Source organism: Amblyraja radiata, chromosome 23, assembly GCF_010909765.2.
Source record: "Amblyraja radiata isolate CabotCenter1 chromosome 23, sAmbRad1.1.pri, whole genome shotgun sequence".
Classification (NCBI taxonomy): domain Eukaryota; kingdom Metazoa; phylum Chordata; class Chondrichthyes; order Rajiformes; family Rajidae; genus Amblyraja; species Amblyraja radiata.
In genome coordinates, this window is record NC_045978.1 from 24,632,020 (window position 1) to 24,654,481 (window position 22,462).

General features: G+C 45.8%; 1 protein-coding gene across 8 annotated transcripts in view; it reads right to left on the minus strand.

The window, feature by feature from the left end:
* LOC116986370 (protein NDRG3-like) overlaps window positions 1-22,462 on the minus strand; it is a 73,638-nt gene that overhangs the window by 45,256 nt on the left and 5,920 nt on the right. The window lies entirely within an intron of this gene.

The window sequence follows — 22,462 nt, forward strand, 5'->3', positions numbered from 1 at the left end:
ACCAGCATCTGCAGTTCCTTCCTACACTTTGTATCATGGGAAATTCTGTGTTCCTATCCCCTTTGCTCACCATCATTGGGCACCATACCCATAGTCACACAACATAAATAGGATGTAGACATAAGATGCTGGATGTAGACACGAAATGCTGGAGTAACTCAGCTGGATAGGCAGCATCTCTGGAGAGAAGGAATGAGCGACATTTCGGGTCGAGGACCTTCTTCAGTCTCGACCCACAAAAGTCACACATACCTTCTCTCCTGAGATGCTGCCTGTCCGGCTGAGTTACTCTAGCATTTTGTGTTTAACTTCCGATTTAAACCAGCATCTGCAGTTCCTTCCTGCACATGTAGACACAAGATGTTGGGTGTATGGAACAAGCTGCCAGAGGAGGTACTGAGGCAAGTACTACAACAACCTTTAAAAGACATTTGGATAGATGCATAAATATCAAAGGTTTAGAGAGAGGTATGGGCCAAACGTAGGCAGGTGGGACTAGTGTAGATGAGGCATCATGGGCAAGTTGGGACAAAGGGCCCATTTCCATGCTGTATGACTCTATGACGAACTGCAGGAGGAATTCTGAATCAGGGTCCCGACCCAAAACGTCATCTCTCTATCTCTTCCAGCGATGCTGGCTGACCCACTGAGGTACTCCAGCACTTTGTGCGCAAGATCAGAATTAGGGGCAGGAGTCAGCCCAATCCTGCTCCGCCGTTCACCAAGATCATGGCTAATATCCTGCCACAGCTCCAGTTGCTACTGCTATCAGGGCAGCACAGTTCGTGAGGCAGCTGTCCCACATCTTCAGCAACCCAGGTTCAATCCTGACCACTGTGTGAAGTTCGCACGATCTCCCGGTGCACGAGCATTTACTCCCACAGGTCAAAAAGATACAAACTCGTGGATTAACCGGTTATCATAAATAGCACCTCAAGGCATCGCCATTAGCTCGCCCAAGTTCTCTGGTCCTGTAGAAACAAAGAACTGCAGAAGCTGGCTGAGCAAGGAAAGGACCCACAAAATGCTGGAGTATCTCAGCAGGTCAGGCAGCATCTCCGGATAACATGGATGGATGGGTCTAGAGACCAGTCTGAGGAAGGGTCCCAACCTGACACGTCACTCGTCCACGTTCTTCAGGGATGCTGCCTGACCCGCTGAGTTACTCCAGCACTTTGTGTCTTTATTTATTTATTTATTAAAAAAAATATATATAATTTTATTTATTAGAAGTAGTGTACATTACAATAATATAAGCCAAGAATAGTATAATACATTTGTGTCTTTCCAAAGTCTTTGTGCCTTTCTACACTGTTAAAAAAAAAAAGAAGAGAAATATTCATTGCGGATCTTGCCCATCCTCTGTGGCTCCACACGTTGGTTTCCGAGGGGCTCAATTCTCTCTCTAGTTACTTTTCCCTAAATATTCTCATAAAAACTTTGGATTCTCCTTAATCCTATCTGCCAAAGTGATCTCATGCCCTCTTTTTGCCGTCCCGATTTCCCTCCAATGTCCCCTCCTCAATCCCCTATATTCTTCCAGGGAGATAATTAAAACAAAAAACCCAGGCAATGTTTTCTACAAAAGCTGATGACAGGCCAGACAAGGAGATATTAGGACAGGCGACTTAAAACTTGAACAAAGGTGGGAGGATGAAGGAGAGGCGAGAAGGAGAGGGTTTGATATTTCAGACCTCAGGATTGTAGCAGCTAAAGACCCAGTCAAGAGCCTTTTATTCCTGAAACTCTAACTTACAGCAGCATCACAGACATGTAAACTTGCATAGTACTCTGTAAACCTCATGATCACATTGAATGGCGGTGCTGGCTCGAAGGGCCGAATGGCCTACTCCTGCACCCATTGTCATGATATGTGCAAAGACAAAAAACAATGCCCCCAAGTCTATGTATTTCAGGGTTTATTTGGAGGTTGTAGTGTTTAATAGACTGACGGATGCGAGGAAGAGGCTGCTCCAGAACTTGGACATTACAGTTCATCTTCTTGCTGGCGGCTGGAGAGAAATGAGAGCGCGGCCAGGGTGGTGTGTGGGTTTCTGGCGACGCTGGCTGCCTTTTCGAGGCAGCGACTCCTGTAAATCCCTTCGCTGGTGGGGAGGTCATTGCCCACGGCGGCCTGGGCAGCGTTCACCACTTTTTGAAATCTCTTTCTTTCCTGGGCGTTCCTGCCGAAAAAGGCTGTGATGCAACCAGTCAAAATGCTCGCTGCTGTACACTTGCAGAAGTTCAAGAGCGTGTTCGTTGACATGCCAAATCTCATGAACCTTCTCAGGAAGTAGAGGCCTTGATGGGCATTCTTACAGATTGGTTCAATTATCTGGGCCCAGGACAGATCTTCAGAGATATGCGCGATATGCAGGAATTTGAAGTCTTTGACTCTCTCCACCGCACAGCCGTCGATGAAGGCAGGTTTGTGGATTAAATAAAAAAACGGATTCACTCGATGCCAGAACTGGAGGAGGATAATGCCAACAGTGTGGGAACCCATCTGTCAATCTGCAACAGGCTCAATGTGCTGTAATTTACCCTTTCGCATCCACATGCACTCAAACATTCTGTATTTATGTAATGCTTTTAACTTGGTAAAACATCCTAAAGAATTCCACAGAAGTGCCATGAAGCAAAACAACTCGTAGCTACACACAAGAACCAAAGCTCCAAGGGGTAGGTTGTAAGAAGCAACTGAGGAGAAGGAGAGAGAGTTTAAAGATATTTAGTTCAGAGATACAGCATGGAAACAGGACAAAGCACCAAGTCCATGCTGACCATCTGTTATGCCATTGCTACAACAGGTTCCAAGCAGCCTACTTCATAGGTTTGAGGAGCAGAATTAGGCTGTTTGACCCATCAAGTCTATTCCGCCATTCAATCATGGCTGATCCATCTCAACTCCATTCCCTCTCAACCCCATTCTCCTGCCTTCTCCCCACAATCCCCGACACCCTTACAAATCAAGAATCTGTCAATCTCCACCTTAAAAATATCCATTGACTTGACCCCCCACAGCTGTCTGTGGCAATGAATTCCACACATTCACCACCATCTGATTAAAGAAATTCCTCCTCATCTCCTTTCTAATGCCCGTCCCACTTAGGAAACCTGAACGGAAACCTCTGGAGACTTTGTGCCCCACCCAAGGTTTCTGTGCGGTTCCCGGAGGTTTTTGTCAGTCTCCCTACCTGCAACCTCCGGCAACCACCTGCAACCTCCGGGAACCGCATGGAAACCTTGGGTGGGGCGCAAAGTGTCCGTTCAGGTTTCCTAAGTGGGACAGGGGCATAAAGGTACGTCCTTTTATTCTGATGGGATGTGGGAGCAAACCGGACCACCCAGAAGAAACCCACATGGTCACAGAGGGAGAGCCCGCAAACTCCGCGCAGACAGCACCCGAGGTCAGGATCGAACCGGGTCTCTTGCGCTGTGATACAGCAGCTCTGCCAACCGTATCACCATGCCACCCTTTATTCATCCCGATATTTAGTGAGGCGATTCGGAACAGCAGCAAATGGCAGGGGATAGATAATTGGGCGAAGGGACTGTTGATGATGGATTTAAAAAAATGCTTAAGAAGAAATGGATAGAAGACTTGCGAATTGTGAAGCCAGAGGAAGGAATGTTGGTGGAAGGGGAAGAAATTTGGAATTGGGTCTTACAGACATCGAGAAGTGCGTGACCAAAGAAATTCCAGAGATGTGGAAGAGCAAGGCTAGAGATATTTGAACAAAGTGTTAAAACTGAAGCATTCCGAGACCAAGTGGCAATGGAAAACAGAAAACGGAAGGGTAAATATGTCTTTGAGTATTGGTTGGCAATTTGGCTCGCACCGGAGTTTCAAGCATGAACACTTTTGGACAGCACAAGGAACACCTACTGTCATTTATTTTGATTTGGGATTCTACTCTGAAGCCATGTTATTTACACTATAAACTAACTTGATTTAGTACACAAGCAGTTGGCATTAGTCAGTGTTGAGTGTAAAAAATAAAAAATAAATCACAAGGTCATGGGCTTTTCATGCTGTGGCTAGGTAGGCAGCTACAGTTGGTCTTAGAACAAGTGAAAGCCACATCCGTACAAGACAGCCGGATGGTAGCAAAGTCTGCTTTGGGAAACGCTGGGAAAAAAATTCAACAGCCATTCGGCGTCCAAATGGAGATACTGAACAAAAATAACTACAGGCCAAAAGGCTGGTGAGGAGTGAAATAAAGCTTTGTGTTGGAAACAGGAGAAAAGTAAACAGAAAATACTGGATTATGCTCGACGGGTCAGGCAGCACAACAAAGGGGTAACGGGTTTAGTTTATTGTCACGTGTACCGAGGTGCAATGACAAAACTTTTTGTTGCGTGCGATCCCGTCAATGGGAAGACTATACATGATTACAATCGAGCCGTCCACAGTGTACAGACACAGGATAAAGGGAATAATGTATAGCGGAAGTCCAGTAAAGTCCGGTGAAAGATAGTCCAACTGTCTCCAATGAGGTAGATGGTAGATCAGGACAACTCTCTGGTGGTTGATAGAATGGTTCAGTTGCCTGATGACAGCGTATTTCACACTGTGATCATTTAACAGAGAAACATCAGACGTTGCTCTCCCTCTACTAACATTGGCTGACTGCTGGATTGGTAAGGAGCGTACAACACACAGATAGTTTAGACCAGATTATTCTTGATTAATACGGGTGTCAGGGATTATGGAGAGAAGGGAGGAGAATGGGGTTGAGAGGGAAAGGTGGATCAGCCATGATTGAATGGCAGAGTTGACTTGTTGGGCTGATTGGCCTAATTCTGTTCCTAGAATTTATGAACTGGATGGACCTTGGTGATGCTGATGAAAATAATCACACTCTAAACAAAGCCAATTCCTTAATTTTGCAAGAATGCTTCATGGTTCGGATTCCTCCAGCAGCTATCGAGCGGGCTGTGTTCGCCTCTGAAGACTGGGAATCAGAGAGGAGGATGGATGGAGACGGAGGTGAACGCTGGATCTAATCTTCTGCACCCTCTAGGTTGGCTGCGGGAGGCACCCCTGGGAACAAGGGCTGAAGAGGGCCAGGCAAGGAGAGGGACAATGGGACGACGGGAATGGCAGTGACAGCTGCAGCGGGCCTTTGTGGCCAGCTGCAGTTGGGACAGTAAAATGACACGAAAATTGAGCCTCTTGCATATGGACTCAGTCGGCTGTTATGGATGATGCTAATGTGTGGTCATAGTCTCGCTGAGCTGTATGCAAACAAAAAGTATTTCACTGTACCTTGGCACATGTGACAATAAAGAAACCATTGAACCATACAAGAGACCCGCCTGCCTGCATTTGACTCGTATCCCTCTAATCCAGTCCTGTACATGTACCTGTCCAAATGTTTTTGGAAAGTTGTGATTGTACCTTCCATACACCCGCCACCCTTTATGTAAAAAAGTTCTCCTCAGGCTCCTATCAAATCTTTACCCCCCCCCCCCACCCCTCCTTAAACCTATGTTCTCTGGTTTTTGATTTTCCTACTCTGGACTAACAGATTTGTGCATCTGTGCATCTACTCTATCTATTCTCCTCATGATCTAGTACCTCCATAAGATCAACCTCATCCTCATGTGCTCCAAGGAATAGAGTCCTAGGCGGCTCAACCTCTGCCTATAGCTCATGCCCTCGATTCCTGGCAACATCCTTGGAAATCTTCTCTGTACCTTTTCCAGCTTAACAACAACCCTGGAGAACGTGGCTAGGAGATGTTTCGGGTCAGGAAACTTGCCTGAAGAAGAGTCCTGACCCGAAACGTTGCCTATCCATGATTAAGAAGGAACTGCAGATGCTGGAAAATCAAAGGTAGACAAAAATGCTGGAGAAACTCAGCGGGTGAGGCAGCATCTATGGAGCGAAGGAAATAGGCAACGTTGAAACCCTTCTTCAGACTGATGTGAGGGAGGGGGGAAGGAAGAAGAAAGGAAGAGGTGGAGCCAGTGGGCTGAGGTCTCCTTCCCATGGAGGAATGCTGTGAGGCAGAGGCGACGGAAGAAGATCTCCACATCGTGGCTGGCGCGGAACTCATTGAGCTGGGGACAGAGGGGGACAAAGGCGAGGCCTCTGCTGAGGACAGACCCCATTCGGTATCAGAGAGGGGGAGGTCAGGGGGAGATGGTGAACATACTGCAAGGATGGGGGTTGGGGCCGGAGGAAGGCAGGCGAGTGGACTGAGGTCGAGATTATGTCTGGTGGGAGGGGGGGGGGGGGGGGGGGGGGGGGGGGGGGGGGAGGGGGAAGGGGAAGAAGCTGCCTGACCAGCTGAGTTTCTCCAGCACCTTGTCTGATTTCATGCTGTGTCTTTTAATCAATTGATCAATGACTGGCACAGTGAATACAACGTGACCTGCCAAGGGATCTCAAAGTGCATTCAAATCATGTAAAAATTCAATTAAAAACTTTAATTTCCATTAAGTTATTAATATTCAAAACTGTAATCAAAATTATGGAATAGTCAGCTATTTTTATTGCAAAAGTTACTTGAATCATCTCCTGACTTAATGCACATGTCACACTGTTTAATGCAAATGTATATGTAACACCATATCAGAGCTTCCAAAATGACTAAGAAGGAACTGAAGGTGCTGGTTTAAACCGAAGATAGACACAAAAAGCTGGAGTAACTCAGCGGGACAGGCAGCATCTCTGGAGAGAAGGGCTGGGGGGGGGGGGGTGCGCTTTGGCGTCGAGAAATCCCCTCCTCAACTTCGTCTGATCCCATTCCTTCTCTCCAGAAATGCTGCCTGTCCCGCTGAGTTACTCCAGGTCTTTGTGTCTATCTTCTAAAACGACTGTCACACAAAGATAGGCTTTCCACTCAAGTCTAACCTGTAACAAACTCAAGCAACCCAATGGTACAGAACAATTAAAACATTCCTGAACACTAGTTCACTCCCAGTAGGGCGGCACAGCGGTAGAGTTGCTGCTTTACAGCGCCAGAGACCCGGGTTCAATCCCGACCAAGGGCACTGTCTGTACGGAGATTGCACATTTTCCCCTTGACCGCGTGGGTTTTCTCTGGTTTCCTCCCACACTACAAAAACGCGCAGGTTTGTGGCTTAATTGGCTTCTGTAAATTGTCCCTAGTGTGGAGGGGAGAACTAGCGTGTGGGTGATTGTTGGTGGGCGCGGACTCGGTGGGCCAAAGGGCCTGTTTCCTTGCAGTATCTCCAAACCAAACTATAAAAAGCCACAGAATACATTTCAAAAGACCAGCTGATGAGAGTTCAGGACCGGCAAGACAAGGGTACCTTGGATGATCAAAGCAGTTGCAAGTTTGGTGTAAAAGAAAAACGAAATAGAAGGTTTAGAATGATGAAATTGCACAAGGCCTTTGAGGAATAAAAAACAAGTTGGAAAGAGCTCAAGCAGGCAATTAGCAGGGCCAGAAGGAGCCATGAAAGATCATTGGCAAATTGGATTAAAGAAAAAACCAGGGCATTTTATATCTGCATTAAGAACAAGAGGATAATGGGAGAAGATGGGACCTCTCAAGAGTAAAAGAGGGAATTTATGCTTGTAGTCAAAGGATGTCAGCAAGTACTTGTTTGCATTCACTAAGGACAAGGGGGAAATGGGATTGGTGCGGTGTAGTGATATGCAAGGGCACCTTGAGATCAAGCAAAGATCATGTTGGAACTCTTGAAAAGCATTAAGTTGGATAAATCCCAAGAGCTGGTGGGATCTATCCCAGGCTACTGAAAGAGGCAAGAGAGGAGTTTGCAGGAGGCTTGATGAAGATCTTTGAATCTTATCTAGCCACAAGCAAGGTCTCAGAGGCCTGGAGAATAGTAAATTTGCTCCTTTGTTTAAACAGGGAAGTAGAGATAATCGAGGAAATTAAAAGCCAGTGAGTCTCGCGTCAGTGGTAGGGAAGCTATTGGAGACAATTCTTTGGGATGAGATTTACCTCCATTTGGAAGAAAAAGGGCTAAATGCTTGTCCAAAGCAGCTCATATCTTACCAAGTCGATGAGTTTTATTATTGTGATGAAGGTGATTGATGAGAGCATGACAGTGGATGTTGTCTACATAGATTCAAGTAAATTGTATATAGTACGCTGATCTAGATGACTAGGCCACATAGAATCCACTGTGACTTGGTAGTTTGGATTCAGAACTGGCTTACTTATGGAAGACAGGGGATAACAGTGGAAGGTAGTTATTGCAGCTAGAAGTCTGGGACCTGTGCTGTGCAACATGGATGTTTGCTGGGACATACTGTATATATACACATACATGTGTCTGTGTGCATGTGTGTATATATGTATGTGTGTTTAATGTGTGTGTCTGTGTGCGTGTGTGTATATATGTATGTGTGTTTAATGTGTGTGTGTGTGTGTGTGTGTGTGTGTGTGTGTGTGTGTGTGTTAGTGTGATTGTGTGTGTGAGTGTACGATAAGTAGATTGGTAGGTTAGTTTAGTTTAGAAATACGGTGCAGAAACAAACCCTTCGGCCCACCGAGTCTGCACTGACCAGGGATCCCCGCACATTAACACTATCCTAAACACACTAGGGACAATTTAACATTTATACTACGCCAATTTACCTACAAACCTGTACGTCTTTGGAACCCGAAGATCTCGGAGAAAACCGACGAGGTCACGGGGACAAAAGTACAAACTCCGTACAGACAGCGCCTGCAGTTGGGATCGAACCCGGGTCTCCGGCGCTGGAAGCACTGTAAGGCAGCAACTCTACCGCTGTGCAACCATGTCGCCCTTAATTGGCTATTATAAAATTCTGCAGATGTGGGTAGAATGGTGTGGTTAGAGAATTGATGAGAATAGGTTACAGGGAAAACCAGATTGCTCTGTGAGGTAGTACAGATTAGAGGGGCCGAAATAGCCTCCTTTCGATATCACAAGCAAACAAGGGAAATTATATTCCCTGACTACACTGAGATGTGAGCGGCTTTGAAAGAATTTCCAAGGAGCAATCCATCCTCTTATCCAGGAGTATGCAGAGAGGACAAAGCCCTTGCTCCTAGTTTTAAATGAAACTGGAATTATTAATGCATCGGTTTTGAAAGTCACTGTAGGATACAGAAATCAAAGCTGCTCCTTCATCAAAATCCTCAGTCAATAAATCTGACAGCTGACGTCAATGTGAGACCGTTGAATTATGGAAATTACACGTTGGTGAATCACCGTCAAATGCAATTTTCCAGCATTCTTTTCTGTTCCAAAGCTAGCATTGTCTTCCCCTTCCGTCCTTGTTACCCGTCTCAGTCCAACATGGCCACTAACCCTTTTCTCCTTCATGCCCTTCATTTTTACTACTTCATCACTGGTGTTCTTAGACTCTCCAAGGTCCTGGAAGTCCCGTCAAAGTCACAGCAGGTCGGTGAAAATGTTCAAAATGTTGAAAATCCAGCGTCAACCGGAAAAAGGTGCCACTCTTTGGGCGACTGCTCACGACCAAACATGTCGCGCGGGATGACACCTGTTTAGTCGCGAGTAGTCGGCCAAAGAGTCGTACCGTTTCTGGTCCCCGCTAAATTTTTAACATTTGGAATATTTTCGGCGACCTGCTGCAACTACGACGGATGCCGGCAAGTCGCCGAGAAAAAAAAAATTTGCATGTGGGACAGGCCCTTCATGCTCCTGCAAGTAAGAATTGTCAATCCATATGACAAATAAACACATTAGACTCTTAACTCTATTCCTCAAAGCCTGCTGTTTAGACCGTGCTTTCAGGACCTTTGATAACAACCTCATAAACCTTTGGAATTTTTACCCACTTGAAGGACAATAAAGATAGAAGCTAATTAAATGTCAACCAGGCAATTATCGTGAGCTGTAGACGACAGGCTCCACAGGTGATCTGAGCAAAGCTTGGAAAAATATTTTCACAGTTCAACAATTTAATAATGCCAATCTTTTCCTAGAAGGACCGTGGGCGTGGCAAACTGCGCCACTGAAAGTAGTGCCGTTGCTTATTAGCTCCAGCGACCCAGGTTCAACCCCACCCTCGGGTACTGACTAAGTGGAGTTCGCACGCTCCCCCTGTGTCCACATTTCCTCTGGCTGTTCCAGTTCCCTCCCACAGTTGGTAGAGTAAATGGCCACTGTAAATTACCGCTAGTGCAGAATCAAATAATGTCTGTGAGCAAGGGAAGAGAGTGATTTACAGAGAGATACATGGGAAAAACAGAATGGAGAGCCAGCAGAGATGCAATGGGCCAAATGGTCTCCAATGTAATCAAGAAATGAGAAAGGACACCATCCAAGTCCTCCAGAGATACCGCTTGACCCGTTGAGTTATTACATCACTTAGTGTCGTTTCATATTCAGATCAGCCACGATCTCATTAAATGGCAGTGCAAGCTAGAACATCCAAGAGGTGCTAATTTGTACGTTCACATGTATTAGCAATCGCCAACTATTTATGCTGCTTAATGTGACCCTTCTGTTTTCATGTTCATAAGACACGAGTAGAATTAGGCCATTCGGCCCATTGGGTCCACTCCGCCATTCGATCATGGCTTTCCCTTTCAACCCCATTCTCCTGTCTTCTCTCCATAAGCTTTTACACCCTTACCAATCAAGAACCCGTCAATCTCCATTTTAAATAGACCAGTGACTTGCTCTCCACAGCTGTCGATGGCAATGAATTCCACAGATTCACCACCCTCTGGCTAAAGAAATTCCTCCTCATCTCCTTACTGAAGGTACGTCCTTTTCTTCTGAGTTGATTAGTCAAAGAGACACAAGGCGACATGAAATGATATTTAAACTCATCATTAAACAATACTCAATTGCCGTCTCTGGGACCTAACTGGGCTCTTTGTCGGCTATCATGAGTGTAGGAAGGAATTGCAAATGCTGGTTTACACCGAAGAGATGGACACAAAATGCTGTAGTAACTCAGTGGGTCAGGCAGCATCTCTGGAGAAAAGGAATAGGTGACGTTTCAGGTTGAGACCCTTCTTCAGAACTTTTATACTTTATAACATTTTATTATATAGGCTTGTATTCACTGGAGTTTAGAAAGATGAAGGGGGGGGGGGGATCTTATAGAAACATAAAATTATATAAGGACTGGACAAGCTAGATGCAGGAAAGATGTTCCCAATGTTGGGCGAGTCCAGAACCAGGGGCCACAGTCTTAGAATAAAGGGGAGGTCATTTAAAACTGAGGTGAGAAAAAACTTTTTCACCCAAAGAGTTGTGAATTTATGGAATTCCCTGCCACAGAGGCCAGTGGAGGCCAAATCACTGGATGGATTTAAGAGAGTTAGATACAGCTCTAGGGGCTAGTGGAGTCAAGGGATATGAGGAGAAGGCAGACAGGGGTTATTGATAGGGGACGATCAGCCATGATCACAATGAATGGCGGTGCTGGCTCAAAGGGCCGAATGGCCTCCTCCTGCACCTATTTTCTATGTTTCTATGTCTATGTTTCTATTATCACATGCGACATGTCACAGTGAAATTCTTTGCTTGGCATACTATACACAAAGTATGTAAAGAGGCGTCGCGTATAGGGCGACGAAGAATGGTCTCGACCGGAAACGTCACCCATTCCTTCTCTCCAGAGACGCTGCCTGACCCGCTGAGTTGCTCCAGCATTTCCACGATCTCCATTTCACTGTCACAAAGTGCTTTGCGAACGCCAAGATGGCAAGGCCGGGCGGGATACAAGTGTGCTTCTTTTATGATTCAGTCGTTCCACAAATAGCTGAGATAAAGAGGCTAAAAATGGCACCGGCTCCCCCGGGCGACAAAGTGGAAAATATTGCAATAGAGACTCCAAAAAGTACCGGTAATTAATTGACTGTACAGCACTCTGGGGACATCGCAGTCATGAAATGCTTGGTGCGAAAGTGCGCTTGCTAGCTAGCGAGCCACACACACACACCCGGTACAAGTCCCTTTCCTAGCAACACTCTCGATGTGCCCGATTGGTAACTGGAAACATCTCCAGCTGCCAGCGGTTAAACACACACCCATCCCCACTGCAGCGGAAGCTGACTGATTCTCCTCTGGGATGGCAATGAATACCAACGCTGCCAGCGTTTGTTCTGCCTGGTATCATTGCCTTCAAAGGAGAGATTTAGACTTTCACATTAATACAGGTTGTAGCTCAACAGGTTATGTTGTACCTGTAGAGGAGGAGGGTTGGGGGAGAGTGAGGGGGGCGGGGGGGGGGGGGGGGGTGTTAAATAGGAACCCGACGGGTAATTTAAAAAAAAATTGCACTCACAGAGGGTTGTGTATGGAAGCATCTACCAGGGGAGGTAGTTGAGGCAGGTACTATCGCAACAGGTATATGGATACGATAGGCTTAGAGAGATATGTGCAAAATGCAGGCAGGTGGGACTAGTGTAGATGGGACATGTTGGTCAGTATGGGCTGAAGGGCCTGTCTCCACGCTGTATGACTGAGATCTGCAGGGACTGACTCTACGAAGTCGATCCCCGCAGCATGGAAACAAGCCCTTTGGCCCAACTTGCCCATGTTGACCAAGATGCCCCATCTGGTCACTAGTTATTTTCCAAACCTTTCCCATCCATGTACCTGTCCAAACATCTTTAAGTGTTGCTGTAGAACCTGCCTCAACTACCGCTCTGGCAGTTCATTCCATATACTAGGTATGTTGCAAAACTTACCTTCAGCAGCGCTGCAGTTCTGTCGCTGCCCGTGCGTGACTTTGGCGCATTTGAGAGGGGTGCGGGTTTAAAACGCCGTTTTCTCTAGGCTATTGAAATCGAGGTTGTTCAGCCTGCTTAGTTGCTGACGAAAAATCGCTGCGACATTCGTTCGCTGCAGTTATTTTTAAACTTAATTGGATTATTTAATTGATGTAGTAGATTAAAAATCATCCTCTAAAGCCGCGAACCCGCAAACGGGACGTATCTCACGTAGGGGACAAGGCAAGGTAGGCTATTTATTTTTACATTAAAAAGTGCTTCTTAAGATCCCTTTATTCAAATTTTTAAGTTGCGAGAAGGTGACTTGGGGGCCCATCCGACCCGGCAGTGTTTTTCATGCCGACATTGGCTTCAAAATCACTGCAACCGCAACGTTCCAAATCATCGCGTTCCAGAAAAACCCACTCGCAAGCCGATTTAAATGGCCATTAATTTACAGCAATTAAACACTAAATTCCTTCCATTTGGCAATGAGATTTAAAAATCATGTTTTATTATAAATTCTTGTGTGAATGTTCTTTGGACACTTAGGCTATTTAAAAATGTTAATCTTTTCTTAAGAAATGGATAGATGTTTAGATCTAGTAATTGAATTTTGGAATTAGCTACAATTGGGTAAATTGTACCCAATTTAATTTCAGGTCATCCAAGTAAGATTGTTTAATATTTGTTTCAGAATGCTTCAATCTATAATAATTGAAAATATCTTTCAGTTCTCTTAATTTTTAATAAAGTTATGGCCATTTGACTGTCCTTGAGCACAACTTTTGTGTTAAGTCAATGGAAAAGCAATAGGGAACAAGATGCTAATTTCCAAGTATGAAAATGGCCATAACTGTTTTAATACTGAAGATATGAAAGTGAATTAGGTGTCAAATTAAACTTCTTTTTATACTTTATCTGATGGGATAAATTGCAGACTTGATTTTTTAAATCTCAAAATGTTGTAACATTGCTACATATACCCACCACCCTTGATGAAAACAATGCCCCCAGGTTCCTGTATATCTCGCCCCTTTCACCTTAAACCCATGTCCTCTGGCTCGATTCCCCCGCTCTGGATAAAATACTGTGCATTCACCCAATCTATCCCCCTCATGATCTTATGTACCTTTGGAAAATCACCCCTCAGCCTCATGCGTTGCAAGGAATAAAGACTTAGCCAGCCAACCTTTCCCTGTCATTCAGGGCATTAAGTCCTGACAGTTGCTTGGCAAGGTCACAATGCCCAAGCTGAAACTTCCCATTTAAAACACTTTACCCAGCGCCTCTCAGCTCTCAGAAACACCAACATATTCCGAGATGTAGCCAAATGATTCTGGCATCCTTCCCAGGAATGACCATCAACCATTCTTTGTGAGAGAGCGACTCCCTGGCTGCCAGCTACACTGGCTGTTCCCAGGGGAGCCTTCAACTGGAGAATGGGAGCAGGATCCAACGACCTTCCATCCATCCTTCCTTGCTCCAGGGAGGAGGGGAGGAAGCTTACTGTTACTCGATTAATCTAGTATTGCCGTACATCGGCAAGACCAAGCACAGACGTGGGAACCATTTCGAGAAGCACTTGTGCTCGGTCTGCCTTGGTCTGTGGGATCTCCCAGTCCCTACCCATTTTAACTCCCTTTTCCCCCGGTCACAGGCAGAACATGCAAACTCCATAAAGACAGCACCCGAGTTCAGGATCGAACCCAGGACGCTCGTGGTGCGAGGCAGTTGCTCCACTGTGGGAGAATCTAGGACCAGAGAGCACAGCCCCAGAATAAAAGGACGTACCTTTAGAATGGAGATGAGGGAGAATTTCTTTAGCCCAGAGGGTGGTGAATCTATGGAATTCATTGCCACAGACGGCTGTGGAGGCCAAGTCATTGGGTATTTTTAAAGCGGAGATTGACAGGTTTTTGATTAGTAAGGACGTCAAAGATTATGGGGAGAGGGCAGGAGAATGGGGTTGAGAGAGAAAGATAGATCAGCCAGGATCAAATGTCAGACCAGACACGATGGGCCGAATGGCCTAATTCTACTTCTGTGTGTTATGGTCTTATGGAAACATTGCTTTACATTATAATTGGGGGGGGGGAATACATAAGTATGGATCGATTCCACTCCTAGTCTTAAGATTAAGAGAAAATAACCCCAACTACCTGATAATCATGCAGAGAATCCATGCCTGCTGACCTTAATGCAGAAGAGGATCGTTGCACTGATGCTGGTGTAACAGGTTTATAATGACAATCTTTTCCTCCGTTTTAAGCTTTGCCGCAGTCAACAAACAACCTCAGTGTACACACACACCAAATAAACATCTTCAACGTTCATTATCACAAACAATGTAAAAGGCTTCAACAAAGAGCTGGAGGCTGATTGTTTCTCTCTAGACACATCAGTGAATTTAAAAGCAATAAGCCAGTTCTCTGACCTGCGAGTGGGAAACTGGCTGGTGCAGAATGAAGGAAGCCCATGTCTACTGGCTGGTGCAGAATGAAGGAAGCCCAACCTCTCCCCTGGCATGATATTTAAACCTGGAGCAGTCACCCCGATCACAATCCAGGCCTTGTTTCCATCCACCACAGATTTCCGTTTTAATAACTGGACAAATAGGAAGGGTGTTGGATAATAAATGTCAGGAGCTTGGAGGCATTAAGCCAACATATTGCCCTGTGCTCCTTGAAGGCAGCATTTTATACCAAAAATTAATGGAGAATAAAAATTTGACTGACACAGGAATTAAATAATGATGTTAACCCTTGGTACCGATGGCCTGTATCCGTGGGTGGCATGATGGTGCAGCGGTAGAACTGCTGCTTTACAGCGCCAGAGACCCAGTTTCGATCCTGACTACAGGTGCTGTCTTTATGGAGTTTGCACATTCTCACCGTGTCCGCATGGGTTTTCGCCGGGTGCACTGGTTTCCTCCCACAAGCCAAATTGCACAAAGGTAGTGGTTGTGACAGACTGGGGGGGGGCAGAATTTCACGAGGTGTACAAACACTGGTAAAGACTATTGAAGCAAATGGTATATTTGGCATATTGAGGAAAGTGACAATCCTACTGTATAGTGAAGCACACACTCCAATACTTAGTATGATTGTAGGATCATCACTGAACTGTATGCAAAAAATAAATTAACTGTACTTGGCTACTAATGACAATAATGCACCATTGAATGTACACACACACACACACAAGGCAATTGTATGTACTCATACAAGGCAAATTCCTTGTATATTGGCCAATAAACTTATTTATTGAACCATATTCCTTTAGACTTGAGATACAGTGTGGAAACAAATGCTTCGGCCCACTAAGTGCTCGCCGACCACCAACACCTCCGTTACACTAGCACTATCCAACACACTAGGGACAATTTAAAATTCTTACCGTAGCCAAATAACCTGCAAACCTGTACGACTTTGGAATGTGGGAGGAAACTGGAGAAAACCCACGCAGTCATGGGGAAAACGTGCAAACTCTGTACACACAGCACCCGTAGTCAGTATTGCACACGGGTTTCTGGCGCAAGGCAGCGGGTTTACCGGGTCTACCGCTGTGCCACTCTGCCTGTTGTGCAATGTTCTGTGCTGGGCTTGCTTAGAGAGAGAGCGATACAGCAAGGAAACAGGCCCCTCGCCCTACTCATCCATGCCAACCTTATTTAACCTGTCCCACTTGCCTGTGCTTGACCCACATCTCTCCAAACCTTTCTGCTCCAAGCACCCAAGTGCCTTTGGATTGGGCGCGCGCAGCTCCACGGGACACTCCCACCGCACGCACGGCTCCTCGCGACCCGTTTAAGGTCCCATTTAAATCTTTCCTCTCTAATCTTAAACCTGGGCCTTCCGGTATTTCACTCCCCGTCTTATAGGAGCACGACATGACGTTTGTTCGTGTTGGAAGGAACTGCAGATGCTGGTTTACACTGAAGATAGACACAAAAGGCTGGAATAATTCAGCGGGTCAGGCAGCATCTCTGGAGAAAAGGAATAGGTGACGTTTCGGGTCCAGGGGCTTCTTCAGTCTGAAGAAGGGTCTCAACCAGAAACGTCACCTTTTCCTTTTCTCCAGAGCTGCTGCATGCAGTTAACTAGTTGATTTCTCCAAGTAGCACAAGAGGCAAAGTCTGAGACTAGATCAAACGTGGCCACTTTGTAACTTAAACAAAACCTTTCCTATCCATGAACCTGTCCGAATGGCACAATTGCATGTGCCTCTGCTTCTGGCATCATTCAAGTGAATCAATAACTCCCCATACCTTCCAAAGTCCACTCAAATGGTTCATAAAGAAACCAGTACAGAAAATAAAGGCAGATGGTGAAAGAACAGTGTTGTTTAAAGATGCTGCCACTGGCTGTCTGAATGACAACCCAGATGATCAGCTAAGTCACAGTAGAGGGCTCTGAAAAGACAATATGTCGCAACACAGGCCCTTCGGCCCACTGGCCATTGATCACCCACTCACAGTAGTTCTGTGTTACCCCACTTTCGCATCCACCTACACACAGAGGGGAATTTACAGAGGCTGAGCAACCTTGAAGGGTGGCACGGAGGCGCGGAGGTAGAGTTACTGCCTTACAGCACCAAAGGCCCGGGATCGATCCTGACAACGGGTGCTGTCTGTGCAGAGTTTGTGTGACCATGTGAGTTTTCCCCAGGTTCCTCCCACACTCCAAAGACGACAGGTTTGTGGGTTAACTGGCTTTGGTAAAATAGTAAATTGTCCCTAGTGGGTAGGAAGGATAGTGGGGGGATAGTGGGGGTGTACAGAGTGATCGCTGGTCGGCGCGGACTCGATGGGCCGAAGGGCCTGGTTCTACGTTGTCTCGCTAAAGTCTAACTATAAACCAGCATGTATTTTGGATGCCAGAGGGATCCAGAACAGAAACCCTACGCGGTTACAGGGAGAACGTGCAAACTCAACGCAGACAGCACCCGAGACCAGGATCGAACTGTCACAAGTTATGGGGAGAAGGCAGGAGAATGGGGAGAGATAGATCAGCCAATGATTGAATGGCAGAGTAGACTTGATGGGCCGAATGGTTCCTATCACCTATGACCTTACGAACGAGAGAATGACAAAGATCTTTCATTGCTGCTACATTCATTAAAAAGCATCAAGCTCGAATTGATTCAACACAAACTGCGTAGTCAGAAATGAATCGATTATTTCTTACACTCTCTGCAATAAAAGTGTGACAAAGTTACAATCACTCAACCATCTCCATCCAGAGACTGCGAAAATAAATCAATGTACCACGGGGAGGTTGGTCGCTGTGATAAACAGTGTGCGGTAATAGGATGACAATAAGCTAATTGCAAAGTGAAATTTGCTCACACGTTGGAGCTTTGAGGCCCGGCTCCCTGTCACTCCGAGTGCCAATCTGCTCTGAATCATGGCTGGCTCTGGCTCTCACCGAGCAACCACAATCGTGAAAGGAAATAGGCTCGAGTTTAGAAGTCTGTCACAGAATTATATTTATCCGTTAAGTACATGAATGAGTTAGTCACATGTACCTTGGTACAGTGAAATATTTTGTTTTGCATACAATACACAAGTACGCAAAGAGCCGCCACGTAAAGGCGCCGATAAAGCTACAAGAGCATTAATCATGGTCCCCCTTAGTCCTCATCACCCCCCCCCCCCCCACCCCTCCCGTGCCGAGTATTATGTTCTCTAGGCGCTGCACCCCCCCCCCCCCCCACCCCCCCACATGCCAGGTCCCTCTGTCATCTCCGTGACCACATGGGTTTTCCGATTTCCTCCGTCACACCAAAGACATAAGGGTTTGGAAGTCGGTTGCATTCTGTAAAATCATCCCTAGTGGGTAGGATAGCATCAGCGTGCGGGGATCGCTGGCCAGCGCAAACACAGTGGGCCGAAGGGCCCCCGTTTCCACACTATGTCTCTAAAGTAAACTAAACTAAAACCTTCACCAAAACATCAGCAGCAGTTCAAAGCTAGTAGCTCACCAGCACATTCCAAAAGCAATTAGGACTTGAGTAATGAATACTTGCCTTGCAAGCAACACCCAGATCACCACGAAGAGATAACGTTTGAAGAAACTGAGCCGTGATAATTTGAAACACGAGAAGTGTTGGAATGTTGGAAGAAGGTTCAATAGCAACTTTCAATAAAGGAACTGTGTGAAAAGAAGAACATTTGCAGGGAGACACAAGATGCTGGAATCTTGAGCGAAACATAAATGGAGTAACTCAGTGGGTCAGACAACATCTCTGGGGGATACAGATAGGCAACGTTTTGGATCGGGACCATTCTTCAGGCTGATTGGAGTGTGGGTGAGACGGGGAGGGAAGGTGGAAAAGAAGTCATCTCTGCTGAGGATGTATTCTCTGGAACATTAAACACTACTGGAGGAGCTCAGTAGGTCAGGCACCACCCGAGGAGGGAAATGGATGGAAAACATCAGTAGCAGATCAGCTCCTTTAGTGTATAAGATCATGCGGAAAAATAGATTGGGTAAATACACAGACTTTTACCCAGAGTAGGGTTAAAAGGGAACCAGAAGACATAGATTTAAGATGAGGGGAGGGGAGAAGATTTAACAAGAACCCGAGAACAACTTTTTTTTTACACAATGGGTGGTGGATGTATGGAACGAGCTGCAAGAGGAGGTGGTTGAGGTAGGCACTATCACAATGTTTAAGAAGGTACATGGATAGGACATGTTTAGAGGGATATGGGCCAAAGGCAGGTAGATGGGGCATGTTGGCCCGTTTCCACGATGCATGGCCCTAGGTGGTGGTGTGACAAAGCCTGGCAAGTGATGGGTGGATACAGGTGGGTGGATACAGGTGAGTGGAGGGGGGCGGGGGGGGTTGCATTATGATTGGCAAATGAGTGGACAACGGCTAGAGAGAGTCACAAGGGCAACAAAAGGAGACAAAAAAAAGAGACCAAAAAGGTGTCAGGTACGGAGAAAAAAAATGAAAGCGTGAATTTGAAAAGACTGAGGAAATTTGCAGAGCTCTGGGCAAAGGATAAGGGAATGGGATTAATTAGATTATGTTCTTTGTTGAGCAAGTAGGATGGACCAATGGATCAGGGTGGACAAAGGGAAGGCACAGACTTAAAACATCACCTATCCACGTTCTCCAGAGATGCTGCCTGACCCGCTGAGTTACTCCAACATGTTGTGTCGTTCTGTGCATTATATTTCTATATTCTGGATCAAGCACTTTTAGGATATAATAGATACCAGTAAATAAGGCTGCAGAAAAGAATGGAACTGTTTTCTAACGTGGTAAAGATTTTTTTTAAATGTCGGAGCAACTCAGCAGGTCAGGCAGCATCTGTGGAGAAAATGGATAGGTGACGTTTTAGATCGGGACCCTTCATCAGATTCATTGCGAGGGGAGAGAACTGGAAGCAAGAAAAGACCCGGACACATCAGGGCAGCAACACATTACCTCAGACGGCGGGGTACTCAGATAGGCTAACGGTTGGCTAGGCATGGTATGATCCCAAGAGGAAACTATTTTCTCAATTGTATCTACTACAAAGAGAAATGCTAAACCTAAATAGCTTACAGTTAGACCAGAGTTAGGATGAAATGTCTTTAAGGTGCCTTGCTCTAGGGAAGAGATTAAGGCCAAGGAGAATTTCTAAGCAAGATTCCTGAAGGTGACACCAGCAGCGTGATGCATTATTTTACGAGGGGCTGTTAATGAGGTGGAGTGTCTTTCTATCTAATTAAACCAGATTTAAATTCAAGATCGTGAGGGCTTTTCCCAAGACAAATAGTTGGCAAATCAGTAGCTGGAGATAAATGCAAGATTGTGGCCGGGTTTTAAACATATTTTATTATTTAGGAATGGGGCAGCCTAGCAGAAACAGCAGTGGAAGCAGAATCCTTTCAAAGCTAATGAAAGGTATTGAATAATTCTGAAGGTAATGGAACTAAGAGACACACCTATGTGGTAAAATTCTATGATCCCGTAAAAATATGACTTTAAACGATCGGATTTTTCAGAGTGCTGCAGTAAACTAAAATAGATTTGTACAGAGGAGAATAAATCAGAAGGCTGCAAGAATCTATTTGCCAAATTGGCACATTAATAGAGGCAGTTATACTCTGTGGATGTACTACCCACAGCTACAAACAAGCATTCAAGAGCAAGAGTATTGTGGATTAGAAATTGGAATTAGAATGGGCAACACTGCCCGATCTTTAGTTAATAGTTTAGAGATACAGCGCAGAAACAGGCCCTTCGGCCCACCGAGTCTGTGCCGACCAGCAATCCCCACCCACTAGCATATCCTACACCAAGCCAATTAACCTACAAACCTGTGCACCTTTGGAGTGTGGGAGGAAAACCGGAGCTTCCCGGAGAAAACCCACACGGTCACGGGGAGAATATACAAACTCTGTACAGGCAGCACCCGTAGTCAGGATCGAACCCGGGTAAGGCAGCAACTCTACCGCTGTAGAGGGACGGTGAATGATCTTGTTTTGCTTGGTGGTCAATCAAAGCAGATAATACTGTACACCAATACAATTAAGTCAAACTAAAGTACAATAGGTAGAGAGAAAGGAAAGACACAGAGTGTGGAATACAGTTCTAAGCATTGTAGTGCACCATTTCCAATGATTGCAATGGATTGAGGTGAATCGGACAGTACCCTAGCTTATGGAAAGACTGTTCGGAAACCTGATAACAGAGGCAGAAGCTGCTCCTGAGCCTGGTGGTGTAAGCTTACATGCTGAAATATCTAGAAACAAAGAAGTACAGATGCTGGTTAAGACACAAATGGACACAAAATGCTGGAGTAACTCAGCAGGCCAGGCAGCATCTCCAGAGAAGGATAAGTGACTGAAGAAGGGTCTCGACCCAAAACGTCACCTTTCCATGTTCTCCTGAGATGCCCCCTGACCCGCTGAAATACTCCCAGCATGTTGTGTCTAGCCATACCAGCATCTGCATTTCCTTTGGCTGAGTAATTTTAAACTTTAGCTGGACTTTACTTAATTACGAGGTTGGAGAATTTTGGTGCATATTTTAAATGTTCCAGACAGGCCGATTATGAAATCCTATCCATCTGGGTTAGATGCATAAACCCTCATAAACAGATGACGAGACGACTTTAATGATATATCCGTGACCTAGAATCTGACAAAGCACGAGTAATCTTCCCTTTTCAAGCATGATTCAAGTTACAATGTCCGCCTGCCATCTCCACGTGATTGACTGGGCAGGACTGCGTGACCCAACACGCCACGTGGGGTGTCAGCCGCTTCACAAGCGTGATCACTGTCACGTCTACTTCTGTGTGACTCACACATACGGATCTTTCACAGGTCCCACACTCCTGCACTGATATCAGTGAAGGGAAAGAGTCATCAATTTCAGCAACATAACACACCTCCACAACATTCCCCTTCCCCTAGTTAGCCCATGTCACAACAATGAGATGCAGAGGATAGGGGGACTAGTTAAGTTTAGAGATACAGCCTGGAAACAGGCCCTTCAGCTCATCTTTGCTAAGCCCTTTGTTAAACCTCAAAGGGAGAAAACAAGTTAGCTCCAAGTCTCACCCAACTCTTGAATGACTCTGTAGACTTGATGGGCAGCTGGGTGGTGCAGCACCAGAGACCTGGGGGTTTGACCCGAACTACGGGTGCTGCTGTCTGTACAGAGTTCGTACGTTCTACCTGCGACCGCATGGGTTTTCTCCGGGTGCTCCGGTTTCATCCCACGTGCCGAAGATGTACAGGTTTGTAGGTTAAATGTCGGTAAAATTGTAAATTTTTTCCCTA